Source organism: Chlorocebus sabaeus, chromosome 12 (assembly GCF_047675955.1).
Source record: "Chlorocebus sabaeus isolate Y175 chromosome 12, mChlSab1.0.hap1, whole genome shotgun sequence".
Taxonomy (NCBI): Eukaryota; Metazoa; Chordata; class Mammalia; order Primates; family Cercopithecidae; genus Chlorocebus; species Chlorocebus sabaeus.
This window is the reverse complement of record NC_132915.1, coordinates 42,641,001-42,658,644: the sequence shown is the minus strand read 5'-3', so window position 1 is coordinate 42,658,644 and position 17,644 is coordinate 42,641,001. Positions and strand designations below refer to the sequence as shown.

General features: G+C 41.6%; 1 protein-coding gene across 18 annotated transcripts in view; it reads left to right on the top strand.

Moving 5' to 3' along the window:
- The first annotated feature begins 14,098 nt into the window (after nt 1-14,098).
- The window catches only part of MPDZ (multiple PDZ domain crumbs cell polarity complex component), a 182,703-nt gene continuing 179,157 nt past the window's right edge, over nt 14,099-17,644 (top strand). For 6 of the 18 annotated variants that reach the window (XM_007969229.3, XM_037998410.2, XM_037998407.2 and 3 more), the window contains exon 1: nt 14,107-14,388. The gene's annotated coding sequence lies outside the window, so the exon portion shown is untranslated. Of the gene's footprint in view, nt 14,462-15,234; nt 15,479-17,644 lie in introns of all 18 variants that reach the window. The other 12 variants (XM_037998417.2, XM_037998415.2, XM_037998411.2 and 9 more) reach the window with 7 other exon arrangements.

The window sequence follows — 17,644 nt, the reverse complement described above, 5'->3', positions numbered from 1 at the left end:
TCAGTGAAAGAAGAGGACACAAGCAAATGGAAGAACATACCATGCTCATGGATAGGAAGAATCAATATTGTGAAAATGGCCATACTGCCCAAGGTAATATATAGATTCAATGCCATCCCCATCAAGCTACCAATGACTTTCTTCACAGAATTGGAAAAAACTGCTTTAAAGTTCACATGGAACCAAAAAAGAGCTCACATTGCCAAGACAATCCGAAGCCAAAAGAACAAAGCTGGAGGCATCATCTACCTGACTTCAAACTATACTACAAGGCTATAGTAACCAAAACAGCATGGTACTGGTACCAAAACAGAGATATAGAACAATGGAACAGAACAGAGCCCTCAGAAATAATACCACACACCTACAGCCATCTGATCTTTGAAAAACCTGACAAAAACAAGAAATGAGGAAAGCATTCCCTATTTAATAAATGGTGCTGGGAAAATTGGCTAGCCATAAGCAGAAAACTGAAACTGGATCCTTTCCTTACTCCTTATACGAAAATTAATTCAAGATGGATTACAGACTTAAATGTTACACCTAAAACCATAAAAACCCTAGAAGAAAACCTAGGTAACACAATTCAGGACATAGGCATGGGCAAGGACTTCATGTCTAAAACACCAAAAACAATGGCAACAAAAGCCAAAATTGACAAATGGGATCTAATTCAACTAAAGAGCTTCTGCACAGCAAAAGAAACCATCAGATTGAACAGGCAACCTACAGAATGGGAGAAAATTTTTGCAATCTACTCATCTGACAAAGGGCTAATATCCAGAACCTATAAAGAACTCAATCAAATGTACAAGAAAAAAACAACCCCAACAAAAAGTGGGCAAAGGATATGAACAGACACTTCTCAAAAGAAGATAGACACATGAAAAAATGCTCATCATCACTGGCCATCAGAGAAATGCAAATCAAAACCACAATGAGATACCATCTCACACCAGTTAGAACGGCAATCATTAAAAAAATCAGGAAACAACAGGTGCTGGAGAGGATGTGGAGAAATAGGAACACTTTTACACTGTTGATGGGACTGTAAACTAGCTCAACCATTGTGGAAAACAGTGTGGCAATTCCTCAAGGATCTAGAACTAGAAATACCATTTGACCCAGCCACCCCATTACTAGGGATATACCCAAAGGATTATAAGTCATGCTGCTATAAAGACACATGCACACATATGTTTATTGCGGCACTATTCACAATAGCAAAGACTTGGAATCAACCCCAATATCCATCAGTGACAGACTGGATTAAGAAAACATGGCACATATACACCATGGAATACTATGCAGCCATAAAAAGGGATGAGTTCGTGTCCTTTGTAGGGACATGGATGCAGCTGGAAACCATCATTCTCAGCAAACTATCGCAAGAACAGAAAATCAAATACCATATGTTCTCACTCATAGGTGGGAATTGAACAATGAGATCACTTGGTCACAGGAAGGGGATCATCACACACCAGGTCCTATTGTGGGGAGGGGACAGTGGGGAGGGATAGCATTAGGAGATATACCTAATGTAAATGATGAGTTAAGGGGTGCAGCACACCAACATGGCACACATATACATATGTAACGAACCTGCACGCTGTGCACACGTACTCTAGAACTTAAAGTATAATAATAAAAAAAAAAGCACTAGCTAGCACACAAATAACGTAATTACAAAAATCACAATTTTTAATTTAATGGGATACCTACAATTTAATAGTTTATTCAGTCAAGAATGACTAAACTAATGGATTGAAGTTTGTTGGGAAATAGGTTGTTCACATGGCTCCAATTATCACATCATAGATTTATCAATCATTATCAAGAGGAGAATATGCATTTGCAATGCAGATATTTGGGGTTACTCCATTACCCAAGTCGTCAAGCGTGGAATTGTCAATAATGGGAGAGCCTGATGGTATTCCCTCCTTATATAATGTAGTTGAAAATATACATCATTTATAATATTCCTACCAGAGACATTGACTTCAGTCTAATCATGAGAAAAAATCTGATAAATCTGGAATATGGGATATTCCACAGACAATTGGCCTGGATTTCTCAAAGGATTCAATTTAATGAAAAGCTGAGAGAAATCAGGGAGTAGGATTGGTGGTAGTGGTCATGTGGATACACTACAAAGACAAAACAATCAAATGCAATGCAAATCCTGTTTGGATGCTGGAATTTTAAAACACAGCTAAAAATGACACTTTTAATATGGTTACTATATTTGATTGTGACTATCTTTTGATTACTGACATCAAATTAATGCTTAAGGCCAAGACAGGAGAACTACTTGAGCCCAGGAGTCTGAGAGCTGATTTTTTTAGGTGTGGCAATGAAGATGTTGTTGTGTAAGAGACTGTTCTTACACAGGTATTTAAGAATATAGTTTCATGACGTCTGTAGCTACTTGTAGATGATTTGGCAGAAGGAAAGTGTATGTGCCCATATTGCGGGGGATGGAATGGGTGTGGCAAGGTACAAACAGTTGATAAATCAGGATGATAGGTACATGAGTATTTATTATGATGTTTTTCTTCTCCTTTGCAGATTTACAAACAAACAATCTTCCACATTGGTCTGTAGCTAATTTACTCCAGGCTTCTGCAATTCAATTCCCACACACCAGTGGTATCTCATGTCTTTGCTGCCGTTTTTGTTTGTTTGTTCTGAGAGGAGGTCTCCTTATGTTGTTCAGGCTAGCCTCAAACTCTTGGGCTCAAGCAATCCTCTTGCCTCAGCCTCTGGAGTAGTAGGGACCACTGCCCCCTCTACCATTGTTATTGACTTCCAATTCCATGTTTTCCTATTGTTTCTAGAACGGAATTTTGCCAGAATGTAGCAGCCATGCTAGCTCTCCTAAGACAGATGTTGGAGTACATATTTTTAAAAATTTTTCAAATTAAAACTGGCTATAATTCACCCTTTATTTTTCTTTCTGGGTTCCTCCAGTACATCTTAGCACTGCTATACATTAGAATCATTTGAGGGAAATTACTTAATAAAACAGAAGGAGAGATCTGAGGTGGAATTGGGAATCTGTATTTAGATGAATGATTTAAAAAATCATTCATGGCATTCTGATTCACAATGAGGACTGCAAACCACTGCTGTAAGGTCAGACTGGAGGGGTTCAAACTCCTACCTTAACACTTTGTAGCTTTGAGATTTTGGTTCAGTTAATTAAACTTCTTAGGCTGTAGGTACTCAGGCATTGTGCCTGGATTTTTATCTTTATCATTATCCTAGTTGTCATATAGGAAAGGATCTGGAAGCAAATTTCCAGCTATAATAAAAATGTTTTGCTTATGAGAATTCTGCATTACAAGGTCCATTAACATTTTTACAACCTAAATCCAGAAGAAAATGATTAGCAGTTACAGGACAATAAGGTAGACAATTGGGGACAGGAGTATGTTACAGGTGCCATTCAAATTACTCTAGGCCCAGTGTGGTGCCTCTTGCCTGTAATTCTGGTACTTTGGGAGGCTGAGGCAGGAGGAATGCTTGAGCCCAGAGTTTGAGACCAGCCTAGGCAACATAGTGAGACCCTGTCTCTACAAAAAAAAAAAAAAAAATTAACCAGGTGTTGTGGTGCATGCAGGTAGTCCCAGCTACTCTGGAGGCTGAGCCTCCGGAGGGTACTCTGTGGGGATCACTTGAGCTTGGGAAGTCTAGGTTACAATGAGCCATAATTCTATCACTCCACTCCAGCTGGGGTGACAGAGCAAGATCCTGTCTCAAAAATAGTAATAATAATAATAATAACTCTTCTTCTTCATCATCATCACCATTAGCATTATCACCATTAGCATTACCATCATAATATCTAGCTACTGATGGGCACTTATTACATACCAGGTATTGTGTTTACAGTTTACAAGGGTTAGTTCTCTGATTCTTCACAATTCTATGAGATAATGTCAATGTCACTGCAGATGGGAAACAAGTTTAGAAAAGTTAAGCAATTTGCCCAAGAGAGAGTAAGTCCTGACTCCAGCATCAAACTAAGGCTTTTTGAGTCCAGGGCTTGCTTTCTTAGATTCTATAACTGTGGCCTGTTTTACATAGAATGAATATTAGTCTGATTTCCTATTTGGCTTATACTTTTTCTCTTGAAATAACCCCAAGTATGAAAATGTTTCCTCTTTTTTATATACTTTTATGCCATGCTAGCAAGTTCATTCATCAAATATTCCAGGCTAAATGACCAATACAGGCAAACTGTGGTCACTGGGTGCTATTTGTAGCAATAGCATTGTTTGTGTCCTACTCTTCCTCTGCCCTAGTTTCTTCCCCACTCCAGTTTCCATCTTGCTCCTGATATCCAACTACCTTTCCTGTTGATTACCCTCTTTCTACCTTTGGACTTGATCTTTTTGTTTTCCTAACCTTAAATCAGTCATCCTTTTGTCTCCTTCCACTTGAAAACACTTCTATGAGTTGACTGTACCCTAATCTTGCTGTACTCAGGATTGCAACATTTAATTAATGTTCTGACTGGATTTGCCCTAGCGCATTGTGCACAGAAAGGAGGGAAAGTTGGCAGAACCTGTTACTGGTGGAAGGTATCTGAGTTACCAGTGGTGAATTTGTACAGATCTGCAGCAACCAATTCTTGCCTCCTCAGAAGAAAGAATTAAACTGAGGGGCATACGGCAGAAAAACAGACCAAGGCAAATTTCAGAGCAGGTGTATTCAAATCTTCAGAGCAGGCAGAGTATTTGAAAAGATTTTAAAACAGGAAAGAAAGGATACTTGGAAGAGACTCAAGCAGGCACCTGAAGATTAAATGTGATGTTTAACCCTGATCCTAGGACTTTATAGGATTCTTTCACATGATTCTTTCCTTAGGGTGGGCTGCCTGCATGCGCAGTGCCCTCCTTACCCTTGGGAAGTGAGCATGTACAGTGTGTTTAGGAAGTTGTATGCATGCCCCTCTGAGGCTTTCTTCCCTTTTCTGCTGGAGTATTCGTGGAAAGTCATTATTCTGCCATTTTGTCTCTTAATGCGTACGCCTGGGAAGTTGCTACCACCTGGCATCTGCAATCAATGAACGCTCTAGTGTAATAGGTGTGGGCCATGAGGAAACAGCCTCTCCCTGTTGCCAATGTATCACACTTACAGAGGCAATGAAATAATTGCTGAACCATCACCCAACACTCCTAGTGGATGGAGGAAGAGGCCTCTCCTGTCCCGCTCATGCCTGTCTAACCACCTGTAACAAATCCACTCAACATAATTACATTTGAATTGAAAAACTCTTGAAAATCAACTACAGAATTAGGAAATGCAGTTTAAGCAAAGTCCACAAAGATGTAAATAAGGATGATAATGTTGAAACAATCTTTGGGAATAATTTTTAATAAATTAGGCAATTTCTGTAGGCCTATCAAAGGCCAACCCTTTTCATCAAGGTGGGATAACTCTAAAGGGTCCTGTTAGTTCCAGAGTACCACAAAGGATCTACTGAAGCCTTTGCCTTATACTATAACATTTGATGCCTCTCTTTGCCCAATCCTACTTTCACAATCCCCTCACCCAGTTGTTGACTCCAAGGCTATTGTCCAGTAAAATTCATGTTTCCTAGGGAATCTGAGCAATGACAAAAGGTATAAGTTAAAAATTTTGCTTTGATAAAGTGGCTGCAATCAAAATGTCAAGATTTCAAGGTACAACCATTTTGATAAGAAATATTTTTTTCTTTCTCAGAAGGTTCTAAAAATAACAGTAATACCGAAGTAGAGAATAAAACATTTTAAAACAAATTTTAAATGCAGAAAGAAGATTGGGAGGAAATAAGCAAGAGAGAATAATTACTTGGAATCCAAGAGAAGAGTAAACATCAAGAAGAAGAAACTATGTGAGAATATTTGTTGTAACCAAACTATATCAAGTCAGGCAAACTAGTGCAAAAGTTATTTGGGTAAAGATGACCTTAGAGCAGTTGAAAAAGTGTGTTTTTGGTGGTTGGGTCAAGGTTAGTGGGTTGCTAAGTTCACAAACTACTTGCAGAAATGTTGGACCTAGAAGAAAAGCACTAAATGCAAGATGCAAAAAGCAGCAAAACGATACGCGGAAAAGTAAGTCAGAAGCAGATCAAGTTGGAGGAGAAAGGCAGTAAAGAAACTATAGCCCATTTCACCAATTATTTTTTTCTGTTTTCACTGTGGAGAAAGGAAATTTTGAGTGCAGCTATTGAAACACAGCATGGCAGAAAGTCTTCAGAGAAAGTTGATCTGGATCCCCTAGAGTTTGGAGAGCACAGAGTTTATCACCTGACTCTATCCTAGAAAGGTTTGCATGAGGGAAGCTGCCAAGAATTGCCTAAGATGGCAAGTCCAAGAAAAATCTGTAGATTTGGGTAAGGCTGAGTCGCTGAGTTTTTCTGTGACACCTATAGGCAACTTGGAAGGTAGTGTGTCTAGACTAGCACCATTTTGAAAGGACTTCCCAGAAAAACTGCCCACTTGGATGAGTGGACTCTATCAGGAAGACTCTGTGTGGGGTGTACCAGGAAATCAGGATTTGAATGGGAGTCTTATGAGGTCATCGGGAATGTTACATCATCCCCATAAAAGGCAGAGGTCAAAGAAGCCAGAGTGGAGAAGGTCTCTAAACAATTCACTAAATCGCCCCATAAGAGAAAGTGCCAGCCTTTGGAGATCTGCCATAGAAGACAGTTTTCAACACTCAGCCAAGTGAAAAGATAATTTTACTCCTTTTCATCTCATCCCCAGCTCCTTACCCTAAACTTAGAAGAGTTAGAAACAGCAGTGAGTAAATTGAGAGAAGTCAGGGTGAATAAAACCAACAATCAACTAAACCTGAGGGCAAAGAGGAGCTGCTTTAAATTAAATGCAAGATACATTTTTTTTTTTCCAAAAATTTATACAGGGATATTTAACACTCAAAAATAAGGGCTATTCACTAAACCCCCCAAATGGCTATAAAAGCAACAGGGTTCATGGTGGTTTTAAAATACATCTGCAAGTTCTTTGACACTTCTCTATCAAGAGATAGGGTCTACGTCCTTTTTTGTGTGTGCCTGGTGGGCCTTTGTGACTGCCTCAACAAATGAACTACAGCAGAAGCGACATTGTGTGATATCCAAGGCAATATTAGAAAAGGCATGCAGCTGGCCTGGTGGCTTCTTTTGGCCATTTGCTCGGGAGCCTTCAGCTGCCATGAAAGAACTTTGGCTTTCATGAGGAAGGCCACCATATGGAGAAGACCACACAAAGAGATCATATGGAGAGAATTAAAAGCTGTGGGGCTAGAACTAGGGAGAGGCAAGTGAGATGGATGAGGCCTCTTCCTGGACACAAAATTAAAGGAGGGAATACCGAACAACCCCAGTAATCAAGAGGAATTTCATTTTAATGTCATATTTAAAAAAATGTTAAAAATCCACAATGAATAAAACATCAACATCTTAAATAAAGACAGGATTGTTCCTTTTGCTTCAGATTTCAACATGGCATGGCAAGGCACTGTTACTACTCCTGGTTGATTGGAAAGGACACAAGGACACTTTCTGGGGTGATGGGACTATTCTACATCATGGTTTGGTTACTGTCTATGGGGGAGCGTATGCAATTGTCAAAACTTATTGAATTGTGCACTTCAGATCTGCGCATTTTATTGTTTGTAATTATACCACGTGCATATATGTTTAGAACAGGCCTATGATCCAATTCAGCCTAAGGAATGCTGGAGGAATACTGCTGGAGGTTTTTGGCCGAGTTACTCTTTAAAAAGAGAGGGATTGCATTGCATGGTCTCTGGACATCACTCTCTGTGCATTTGAAAGCTGGAACTGAGATGGTTATCTAGTGATCAGCTTGGCCAAAGCTGACACATAAAGAATCAGTTCTTTCTGATTATTTCATAAGAATCAGAGCTGGGTCCTGCACCCTCACTGAACTATACCTAATCACTGCATTTACTCTGTACCTTTCCTGTGACATATGCCAACATCTTTTTAATTTTTTTTTTTTTTTTTTTTTTTTTTTTGAGATGGAGTCTTGCTCTGTCACCCAGGCTGGAGCACAGTGGCCAGATCTCAGCTCACTGCAAGCTCCGCCTCCCAGGTTTACGCCATTCTCCTGCCTCAGCCTCCCGAGTAGCTGGGACTACAGACGCCCGCCACCTCGCCCGGCTAGTTTTTTGTATTTTTTTTAGTAGAGACGGGGTTTCACCGTGTTAGCCAGGATGGTCTCTATCTCCTGACCTCGTGATCCGCCCGTCTCGGCCTCCCGAAGTGCTGGGATTACAGGCTTGAGCCACCGCGCCAGGCCCATATCTTTTTAATTTTATAAGCCGGTTTGAGTTGGGCTTTCTTTTACAGACTTAGAGACATACAGAGAAAGCAATACACAGAAGCAGTTAGGCAGCAGAAGCTCAGAGTGAGCAGAATTCCTGAGGAACGCAGAAACAGAGCGGAGGCAGCATGGGGCGCCTATTACCTGCCAGGCACAGTGCTGGCACAGGGGAAAGGACAGGGCACGAGACAGACAAGATCTCTGCTCTCATTGAGCTTACATTCTAGCTGGATGGTGGTAGGAGACAGGAGGGAGACTGCAACAGTTTTAAATAGTGATAAATGATGCAGAGATAATAATACAGTGCAATGTGAGGTGAGAAAGGGCTACTAACTTACTGGTGAGCCAAAGAAGTCTTCTTTACAGAGGTGACATCTGACCAGTGACTTGAATGAGGAGAAGATGCTAGCTGTCTAAAGCTCTGAAGCAAAGGCTTTCTAGGTAGAGATACAGCAGCACATTCCTGGAAGATAAAAAACAGATGGAGTGGAAACTCCCTAAAAACTTTAAAGTGCATATAAATCACCTGGGGGTCTGGTTAAAATGAAGATTCGGATTCAATAGGTCGAGGTGATGCCGAAATTCTGCATTTTTAACAAGCGTCCGCGTGATGCATTATTTCTGTATGCATTACACCTGGAGTAATCCTCCCCACAGTGTGGTCTGTAGCCTGGTCCACACACACAAAAATTAAAACTTAACCTTTAAAAATCTTTATAGCAATTGAACACTGACACAAATCCAAGCAAGTCATCACCTTTCCAGTAATTTATTTTTAGTGCATTGGTCAGCAACACATTGGAAATTAAAAAACAAATCACCCGACCCTTTGCAGTTAGAGAAGCAGTGTCCTAGGACTATGATACTACAGCAGAGGAAGGAGCTATTCTATCCACTAAAACTGCAGAGAAGCTGGTAACATTGAAATCCTAGGTACAACGGAGAGTGGAAGTAAAACGTTAGGAGCAAAATCTGGGTATTGGAACAACCGACATTATCACCACCACCACACGCATGCACAGATACACACACATAAACACCCACATGCACACTCTAGACACACACGCATGCACACATAGCTTCCATATGTAACTCCTGGCAGCCAGGCATCTATTTCTCAGGCAAACATCCAGAAATGTCCTCTCTAAAAACATCAAATGGCTACGGAGTAAAGACTTCCTTATTCTGGAATGGAGGAGCCCCTGAGTGTAATGCTTTCTCGGAAGTGAAGTACAAGTCAACAAAGCCTTGAGGTGTGCACAGAGCCCCACACTGCTCACTGCCTCATTATTAAATATAAACAGACCATTGATGATCACCAGACTTTCAAGGACCCAATATAAACAAACATTAGAGGAAGAAGAAAAGCTAGATACATAGAGACAGAGGTACACTGGATTATAATTATGGTAGAATCACACAGACTGTAAGAAAATCTCATCTCTAGAGCTGCATCCTCTGAAATGACCTTTCGTTTCTCTGTGTTTGTGTTGTGACCAGAAAGATGTCACATTTCTCTGTGAGACCTGGCTGTTCACTAATGGAAACTCATGTTTTCCTTATATTTCTAGTTATCCTTTAATAAGCTCCAGCTAACTGAGGTAATCTCAGTGTGTTCCTTGAAACTTAAAAGTACCTGTCTAGCTCACTGTGAATGGCTTAATATGTGTATATCATCAGTTTGAATGCTTTCAGTCACAAACAACAGAAAACCCAATTCAAACTAGTTTAAGAACTAAAGAAAATTTATTGTCTCATACAAGTGGAAAGACAAGAGATGGATTAGGCTTCAGGTAACATGTGATCCAGTGACTCACTGGTGTTTTCAAAGCTTAATTTTTCCCCTCTATTCTTTCTGCCATCATGAAGGGGGAGTATTACCTAAAAGATACTATGCAACCTGAACAAATTCTTTTCACTATTGTTATTGTTTGTTTTTCTTGATTTTTTTTTTTTTTTTGATAACTCACTTATGCCCTCAGAGTATGCATAACAGGGAAGGTATTTTTTAAGATATTTCAAAATGTCATTCTAGCTGGCATAAACTTGAGGCACAGATTCTGGAATAGTTTGGATGTGTTTCTCCCTAAAATTAACCTAGTCCCAATGCTTTCTCTGGGAATTTCCTTACAGAGTTAGAATTTTGTGGGTACAAATGCAGACGAATTCAAGGTCAGAAGGTCATGACCTCCCAATGCCCTTTCTTTCATGCTTAGAGAGATGAGGCCTAATCAGACACACTGGAGATTTCAGAGCCTTTATCTCTCTATAAACAGTTTGTTATATGAAGAGAGACAGATTACTCTGTATGTTCTCAAAAGAGAAATAATTTTTACATTTTTCTCATTCCTGGGATTCTCTCTTAGTCATTCTCTCCCCCTAATGGCTTTCTCCTAGACACATACATATCCATTATCCTAACATTCTTCTCTTTCTTTTTTATCTTCTTTTTTCAACCTTGACTTGTTTTCAATGGAGAGAAAAAATTAAGGATTTAAAATGTTTTTTTAACATTGAACAAACTGAAAAAAAAATTTATCTGAACTCTTCTTTTAATTGAGACATTTGAGGCAAATTGAAACCATAAAGTCAGTCAGCCAGTAGACAACACAAAAAATCTACAAACTATAATAAACTAAAACTGCACAGTTGTTATGTATTAGATATCCCTTAGGTAGAGGGACTGGCAAGCATGCCATCTAGTTTGCATTTAAATGCTGCATTATTAGTAAGAGTCACTGCTGGCTAAAGGTGATGGAAATAGCCCATCATCCCACTATTAGGATTACCCCAAATCACTTAGTCCTTGGGAAAGGATTTACTTCATACAGAGTTCTAACCCTGCAGTTCTGGAGTAACATCTCCCAGCATGGGGGTCTCACCCACGCCTTGGCTATCTGCTGTTAAAAAGCAGAATGAAGACTGTGTGCTCAGCAGGCAACTAAAAGAATCCTCTGTTATTGTGATGGATCAAAACTTCAATTTCCAGGCTCTGTCTTTTCAGCAGCTGTTGAAGGTTTTGAGTAGACAACCTGGGCCTTTCACTAGTTTTAGAGTTGTAGAGGAGCCACAAATGTAAAACAGTATCATATACATAGTTTATATTTGTACTTGTTCAATTATGATGAACAATAAATAATAAACCAATAATTTAAACCAATCTCAGAAGTTTACAGGACTTTTTCTTTATAAAAGTCCTCTGAATATGACTCAAATTTGAGAAAAACAAATTATTGTGGAGAATGCCTCACTGAGGATACAGGTGGAATGACCCCAGAGGCTATATTGACATGAAATAGAAAGCAATATTAATCCATTTACTTATGGGGTAAGTTTCAACCCATCCCACAGAGTCTATCTGCTTTACACTTTGTCTTTCTCTGCAAGATTTTATTTCAACTTATTTAATGTTTTTAACTTCTGTTTTAGGTATTTTTTTTAGTGCAATATCCCTGGTGGATTTCTAGAAAATCTTAGGTTTTCTGGATTAGAACAAGTTATAGAGAATAGAGCAATAGCTCTGCAGGTTAACTTCAAAAGGAGAAACTTCTAGGTGGAATTATCCCCAAACTCTGGATAATTTTATGCAAGGACTAATCTAAACAAGATTTTTTTTAACCTCTAATATACTGTTGTTTAAAGAGGGCACGTGGATTTTGCTTGGCTAAAGGAGACTAGAACAATAGCACCTTTTAAACCAAGGTAAAATCCTTTGTTTTAATCTCATTTATCCACAATAAACCAGAGAATTAAATTTCTAGAACTTTCCTCTAATTCAGTTTTATGGGCTCTTTCCCTATGGTTCAATATAAAAAAAACGCCATTTAAAATTTTAGGACTCACGGAATTCCTTCAGTAGCTAGTTAAGAAATTCTTTTCCTCCTACACTACCCCAGCAGCTAACATTTCATGCACATACTTCCTTTGTATTTGAGAATGACCAGATTTGAAAACTGACAAGTAGAAGTGCTATTCAAAGAGGAGGAGCCCTTTGGAATTTCTAAGCAGTAAGAAAATCCTTTCCAAATGGGATGCCTTGAGATGACTCTATGACAAGAACACAAAAGTTATATGGACAAATTGTTCATTCTTGCAGTTGTATATTCATCCTATTTCATATGAGTGCCAACCAAGTGTGAAGTTTTTACTAGGCTCTGAGGATAAAATGATGACTTAGCCCTTGTTCTCATGGGGTTTATGGTTGAAGTGGGAAGAGACATTGCATAATTACAAAATTAAATGCATATTTACAAAATAGGATAAATATTATGAAGCAAAAGCATAGGGTATAATAATGCAACACAATGGGTTTATCCTAGTTTGTGGGAATCATGTATCTATGGCAGTTCCATTCACTGGGACACTGAACTGTGGAAGATGACCAGGCTTGAGCAGAAGTATCATGGTTGCATTTTTTCTTTTTTTGCAATCTAGGTTTGAGACAAGCAAAGAGGGAAGTCAAATAAACACTTGAATATATGGATAAATCTGAAGGTATAAATGTAAGAAAGATTCCATAGCTACTAGATGATAAGCTAGAAGTGAAAATGTATTTAGAGGTAAGAGTTAAAAGGAAAAGAGGACCCGTAACAGATTTTTAAGAAACTCCAGCATCTAAAGGTTGGGGAAGAGGTGGCAAAGAAGACTGAAGAGTGGCCTAGTGACAGGGGCAGATCTACCTGGAAACTGATGTAGTTTAACATTCTGGGTCTTTCTCTTGCCTGGGAGCAACCCTAGCAATGTGTTTACGTGGACATTTATTTTTGGAATTTTTCAAAAGAAAGATTTTTGTTGTTGTTGTTAAAGCAGACCCCCAATTGCACAAGCTTCAGAGCCCATACCTCCGCCCTTGAGGAAGACGAAGGAGCAAAACCAAGAGTGTGATTGCATAGAACTACAGGAGGGGTGGGGTGGGGAGGGCTCTAGGAAGAGAGAGGTCAACAGCTGTGACTGTGTTTGAAAGGCCAAGGAATATGGGAAAAGAGTATTTTTATTCAGAATAATGAAAGAAATTCTATTAAATGTTCTAAATTGGACTTCTGAGTATCCTTTGGTCCTATAATATTAGAGGGATGTTTTGAAAAAGAGTTTCTTATGCAGAAAAAAAACTCGTGGGACTTCCAAATTCAGGATAACAGAAAAAAAACTTAAGTGGCACACAATAGAAATGAATATCTGTTCTTCCTGGGGCCATGCAACTCTAATAACTTTTCCATGTTTACTGTTTTTGCTTTTTAATTGGATCATCAGACTAAGAATGCACCCTGATGTGCGAACAGTTTCTTATAAAGTGAGACGACTGCCCCCTCCTTTCTGATTAAAGCGCTTCTTATCAGCATCCTATGCCACTTAGTAAGCTACCCATGCAGAAAGCATCCTCAGGGCAGTGCACATAAGGCATATCTAAGGAACTAGAAACAGGCTATCAGTTTCCTCAGGTTGACAAAATCGGCAAATAAAAACACAAGACTGCCATTAAATTTGAATTTCCGATAAACAATGAAGAACTTTTTAGTATAAGTAAGTCCCAAATATTGCAAGGGATATACTTGTACTAAAATTATTCCTTTTTTGAGATTCCCATTTAACAGGCCAGTCTATTTTATCTGACCACCTCGTAAGTCCACTACCCATACCCCAGGCCTAGCGGCCCAGGAGCGAGTTTAAAACCCCGCACCGGCCCGCTCGGCCGCGTCCCCTGATTGGCCGAGGCGCGCCCGCCGCCCCGCCGGTCGCAGGCGTCACGGCAGCCCCAGCAGCCTGGGCCCCGCCGCCGCCTCCGCGGCAGCCCCGGTCGGCGCAAGTGCGGCGCGCGCTGGGGGAGGGGGCGCGGCGGAGCGCGAGGCTGGCGTCGGGCCGCTGCGGGATTAAGTTTTTCAGTCACGCGTGAGTGTCTGTGCGCTTTGATCCCGAAGCTCCTCGCCGGGCCGTTACTTCAGAAGACAGCGAGCGTGGGCGAAGCGAGGCATCCAGAGGCCCCGGCGACCCCTGCTCCCTAGCCCTCCGCCCCCTCGCGTCCCGGCCCTGGGCGGCCGCCGCGAGCCGGGTAAGCGGCGCGTGAGCCCAGGCCCGGAGGCCGAGGCGCGCCCCCGCGCCCTGCGCGCGCGCCGGCGGGGAAGGTGCGCGGGCGCCCGGGGCTCGGCGCGCGGGGGTGGGGGTGGCGGCGGGCGGTGGGGCGGTGCGCTTGCCCCACCCCGCGCGGCCGGGCGCTTCGCGAATGCCGCTGCTCTGGCTTTTTAAAAGAATGGGGTCTAGAAGTTTCCTTTGCTACTCGCAAGTCTCCACTCCTCCCACCCTTGCGATGGATAATCCTAGACCTTTCAGCCACCCCCACCCCTTTCTTTTGCTCTGGCTGACTCTAAGAGGTTTAAAAGTTCTTCCTTTTCCTTGACCCAGAGGGGCACAGTCTTGGTGTCGGGGGGCGGGGGGTGGGGTGTTAGCCTGGGGGTCCGGAGCGCAGACCAGGCCTCCGGGGCGCGGGAGCCTGTTGCTCTCCGCTGCCGGGGCCGCGCCCGGATGCCCCATCCGCCGTTACGCGGTGCCGGGCTGCGCGGGGTGCGGTAGAGAGTGGGCAGCAATGCTCCCGGTCTTGCGTTCTCGCCTTAGCCTCGGGGACCCCAAGGCAAGCCGCTAATTGGTACCGGTTCCCCGTCCCCCACCCCTGGCGCCCATGCCCTTTTAACCGCAGCTCCCGTTGGTGGGAGCATGTTGATCTTGTCTCTCCCTTAATCCCCTCACCCCCCGCTCTGATGGGCGCCTTTGTCTGTGATTTGGCAGCCCCAGGATGCCGGATGTTCCTAGGGAAGCGATGTTTGGGAGACGCTTTGTGCCTTGCGGAGTAGCGCGTTTGTCGGGTGGTGATGGTGTACATTTTTGCTTGCATTCTTTGCAGAGGCACAAAGGCCGGGCTATTCTTCCCTGCAGTCACATGGAAATCCAAGCGGAGACTGCGGGGGAGGAGAAGTGGCCAGGCGCCGGCGGGAGGTGGAGGCCACTGCGCAGTCACTGGGGGCGAGTGGGAGGTCTCCGGGTACCTCTCCTCCGCGGTGGCGCTGTTGAGGTGTTCTGCTTGGGAAGACCCCGGCAATGGGCACTGTCTTTGTGCAGTGGGGGCTGCGGTTGGAGGCTAGTGTTTGGTAGGTATCACCAGATAGATAAGAGGACTATGACTTCACCAGCCTAGAAGGAAAACTTCTCCATGTTCTTTTGATGTCATAGAGAAGGAATCTGATAAGTGACCAGACTGCCTTGACCTGCCTTGTAGATAGTTTGAGGTAAACATCCCCTTCGTGTTTCCCTAGAAATTCCTGGTTTAGGTTACCTTTTATAGAATAACACCTTATCTGAAAACTAACGAGGAGGAGGTGATGGTTTCGGGCTTGGGAGTTTTACATGTTGAATTTGGGTGTGAGTGATTACAGTGAACATCTTGTAATGTTGGAACCATCTAAATTTGTATAATGTATGCCTTAGCACTTGATGGAATTTCGGCAAACAATAGTGTTTAAAAAACCTAGCAAAACTTGGCCAGGCGCAGTGGCTCACGCCTGTAATCCCAGCACTTTGGGAGACTGAGGTAGGTGGATCACTTGAGGTCGGGAGTTCAAGACCATCCTGGCCAACATGGTGAAACCCTGTCTCTACTAAAAATACGAGTATTAGTGGGGCGTGATGGCACGCATCTGTAGTCCCAGCTACTAGCGAGGCTGGGGCAGGAGAATCCCTTGCACCCAGGAGGCAGCGGTTGCATTGAGCCGAGATCATGCCACTGCACTCCAGCCTGGGCGACAGAGCGAGACGACTCTGACTCAATAAATAAATAAGTAAATAAAAAACATAAATAAAAACCTAGCAAAACTTGAAGTTCTTTGACTCGATCTTGTAATGCAATACCGCGCTTTGGATGGATGCACTTGTGCCCTTGTGTGCAACGTAGGCAAAACTAGTTTTGGGTACCCTTTGACTCTCCATTCCTCTTTCCTATCTCGTTTGCCAAAACGAACAATCTTAGGAAGATTATTCTCAACGTATTACTAATAGATTATGGTGTACCTTATTTCTTACGTATGTTTCTTTTTTTCCCTTTGTTCCTTTCTGTGTTTATTCTTTTCACTTACCTTCTCTAGTTCTGGTTTTCTTTGTCTCTTTACCACACTTCTTTTTATTGACTAGGCCTGATGGTTGTGGCTTGGAAAGGGAGGGATCATTTGTCAGTTTTTAGTGTGCTTCAAAGTCCTATCACCTAGACATTGCTCTGGTTGGCCCTTAAAGACATCTTTCCTTTTCAGATGCATTTAAATGCACCTAACTGTGAGGAATAGAGGCTGTTCTCAGAGTTTAGTTTATTTCTACAAGTTGAAGCTATTGAGAGAGATTCTTGGAAATCCTTGAAATGTAACTTTACATGGATTTAGGCCTAGTTGGCCACTTTTAGTTTTTAACTGCTAGGATGGAGAGATTTTGCTTGACAAATGATGAAGTGAATCCATTGTCTAGAATTGAGATTAAGGGATTTAAAAGCTGGAGAAGAACAAGAATTGCCTGGAACGTAGCTATCCTGAGTTAGAAGCAGATTATTTTCTCCAGATTACATCCCAGATCTGACATAGTCTTGTCTCTCAGGTTGAGTTGCAGGTTGGCTACATTTTGTATATTTGGAAACATACAAAGTACTCTGAATTTCATGAAATATTTTGAGGCAAAGTTGGACCAGAATGTCCCCAAATATGGTAGAGCGAATAGCACATCTGCCAGAGAAAGATCCTACACTTTAAAGTGAAGAAGCAGACAACTTCCTGGTGAATTTAGGACTGCTTGATGGTGCCTATGAATGATGATATATATCCAAAACAGTTACATGTATTTTTAAAAATAGTTATTTGGCTTGAAGTAGGATTTCATTTGATATTGTTACATATATTATCAACCCCATATTTATAACAATAAAGGTTTCATTTTTTTCTTGTAAATTAGTGTCATACAAAGGAGAACATTTATATAAGTACAGTTCGGAAATGATATTTAGCATGGTAACATTGATATATTGTGATTAAATAATTTTAGTGGGATTCCATGTGAGATAATAAGACTAAGGAGATAAATAACTACTTCTCAGTAAAGGAAACCAGTGGTGAGGAATGCATTGCCTTCCTGTGATATGTTTCCAGAGAAGATCCGAGGTATTCATGTAGTAGGTAGTAATAGATGGATTAGGAAGACTGTTGTATTGGGTTAGGCATTGAGGAGAACACAGAGTAAATACGATTCTGCTCCAGAAGCGTAGGGTCTTGGAAGAATCTAAT